This window comes from Grammomys surdaster, unplaced genomic scaffold (assembly GCF_004785775.1).
Source record: "Grammomys surdaster isolate TR1022 unplaced genomic scaffold, NIH_TR_1.0 229, whole genome shotgun sequence".
In the NCBI taxonomy this organism is placed as follows: Eukaryota; Metazoa; Chordata; class Mammalia; order Rodentia; family Muridae; genus Grammomys; species Grammomys surdaster.
In genome coordinates this window covers 2,091,201-2,093,984 of record NW_021604674.1, presented here as the reverse complement: position 1 = coordinate 2,093,984, position 2,784 = coordinate 2,091,201, and the positions used below count along the sequence as shown (strand labels likewise).

At 44.9% G+C, this 2,784-nt stretch overlaps 1 non-coding gene across 1 annotated transcript; it reads left to right on the top strand.

The window, feature by feature from the left end:
• The first annotated feature begins 427 nt into the window (after positions 1-427).
• On the top strand, positions 428-569 carry LOC114626196. Its single transcript, XR_003712197.1, has one exon. It is a non-coding gene; the product is annotated as a small nucleolar RNA SNORA48 (small nucleolar RNA).
• Positions 570-2,784: the final 2,215 nt, after the last annotated feature.

The following is a 2,784-nucleotide window of genomic DNA, read 5'->3' as shown; positions in this document are numbered from 1 at the left end:
CTATTTAATCTACCTATTTAATCTACCTATTTAATCTACCTATTTAAGTAGCCAAACAATGTGTTATGAGATGTGAGGATGGAGGGAGATGGGTCTTACTACAGATAATTTATGGTTGGTACAGGAGACAGGGAATTTTGTGAGAACCTGTAGGTTAAGGCACTTTGTGTCGTGACCTGTAGGTTAGTCACTTTGCATCACTGCTGAAAGCATCTGAGATAGATGCTGTAAGGGAGGAGAGGTGCATTTGGGCTCATGACTTGTGTTTTTTGTTTTGTTTGTTTTGTTTATTGAAGGCTTACTCCATTGTGGTATGACTACAGTGAGGCAGAGCACCAAGGTGATAGAAGGACCTGGTGCAGTGGAGTTGCCTATGCCCTGGTAACCAGGAAGCAGAGAAAGAAAGTCTCAAAACAAGATACCTTCCAGCACCCTGGCAACGGGCAAAGAGACACCTTGTTGGTAATGTTCTTATATCGGTCAGGGGCAGAGCTGATGACAGTCCTTAGTTCTTCCTAGCTTGATGCCTGGGACGGTGGCCAAAACTGTTTTATGCCTAGGACATATAAAAAGAATCAAGTCAAATCCAGGCAACACAGCGTGGGAGGAGGAAGACAGAGTCCTGCTGACTGCTATGGCACCCACAGACCTACCCTCCAGCACATGGCACAGGAGAGCTGTAGACACCTACTTGCCAGAGGATGTCATCCAGGGGCTCGCCACAGTGAGCCAGCTTCATGGCCAGCCTGCAGCAGGAGCCACCACAATGTGCAGGTATGTGGTGGACAGATGGAAGAGAATGAGAAGTGGAGGCTTGAGGGTGGAGAGGAGTAGCCTGTTGTGAGGGGCCAGTCCACTACCTGGAGTTACAGTGAGGCTCCAGCCTGAGTTGCCACTGAGGGCCATGTCTAGGTCTGGGGCTACACGGCAGCAGTTGGTGTTGATATTCGTGGTTCATATTACCACTAGAGAACATGGGGACATCCCTGGTTGGGGCAGCTGTCGCGGACCAGGTGGCTGTCCAGGGGCTGTGTAGAACTGGCTCACAGGCAGCACTGGCCTTGCACCTCACACATATGTATATATGTATATATATACACACACTGTGGGGCACTCTGTAGCTTCCATGACAAGGTGTTTTCTATGCTTTGGTTTTTTTCTTGTTTGTTGTTTATTTGTTTGTGCATTTTTTATTTTGGGTGAGGAGGTTGCAAGGGCGAAGGATGGATATGAGGGACAGGAACTGGGCAGGACTGGGTGCATAATGTGAATCACAAAGGATCAATGAAAAGTTAAAAAAAAAAAAAGAGAGAGATACCTTCCAAACTGATGGTCCCAGTGACCTACAGGTCTCATCTAAAAGCCAGACGAGGTTAACACCCCCAAGATGCAGTCACCTTTCAATAACACCCTCAACCATGGGCCATGGGCCAAGCCTTCTACATGGGAACCTTCTTGTGTGGGTAATGTCTCATATCTGAACCATCACAGGAGCAGAAGAAAAGTCCTGTAAGGTAGTAAGAGAGCCCAGTGAGTTCAGACTACTTCCAAACAAGGTGATGCAACAGTTTCATGGGAGAGGTGACAGGAGCGTTGAGACTTCAGGGATGAGGATTGGGGAAAGCAGCAGGAACAGCACGGTGTGATCTGGTTAGAATGAGGGGAGGTGGGAAATAGGCCTGGGAAGGCAGGCAAGTTGATAGGCTGACGGGTAAAGTCTAAGTAAAAGCTCAGACTTTGTTTTAGCCTTCGCCTTAAAGACCTGACACTGCAGAGACATATTTGCTCTGTTGGAAAGTCCTTGGAAGGTCAGAACAGGGGCCCATATCTGAATCATTCTTGAACTATTTCAAGGAGAGCCGGCTTTCTATGTCCATGAATGGCGAATGCCAGATATGTCATCTTAGCTACTTGCAAACAAAAAGCAAAGAGTGGTTGAAATCTTTGTCCAAACTGAGAAAAAAGTGAAAATAATGCCAAGGGAAAGATGAAAAGCTGTAGTGATCTATGATTTGTTCTTAGATTGGGATAGCCCAATTGTATGTAATGGTTTGTCCTTAGATCAGGATAGCCCAATGGTATGAACCGTGGATGGCATGAGGAGAGAGATCAGAGCCGTCCACAAACCAGCCTTTTAAATCAAATACTGTATTGAAAACAGTGGTTAATGGCAGCTCACTATGATGGCTTTGTACACACAGGTTTTTTAAAAAAATGATTTATTTACTTATTTTATGTATATAAGTTCACCATTACTGTCTTCAGACACGCCAGAAGAGGGCATCAGACCCCATTACAGATGGTTGTGAGCCACCGTGTGGTTGATGGGAATTGAACTCAGGACCTCTGGAAGAACAGTCAGTGCTCTTAACCACGGAACCATCTCTCCAGCCCATATACACAGTTTTTATGTAATCACTTTATTCTGGAGAGTTACATGACATGTTAAAGCTCTTTATTTTCAATTTAATCTTAAATTCTCTGGAGTTGCTAGGAAGAGTGAGCAAAGATAATGAAAAAATTCTGAGGAATAAGGACATAATGGAAGTGTAGAAACTAAGTCAGACTTGGCGAGTAGGCTAGGCTGGTCCTCTAACTGTTGAGTCAAGTGATTGATTAGGGTCACATGAGAAATGCTAGAAAGACAGGTGGAGAAAGGCCTGGAAGATTTGAAGGACTTTGGAATTTCTGTGATTACTGTAATTACTCATGTTAAAATGAGATGGTCGTCCCCTATGTTAAATACCTGACTGCTCCAAAGGATGGTAATGAATAGAACACTCG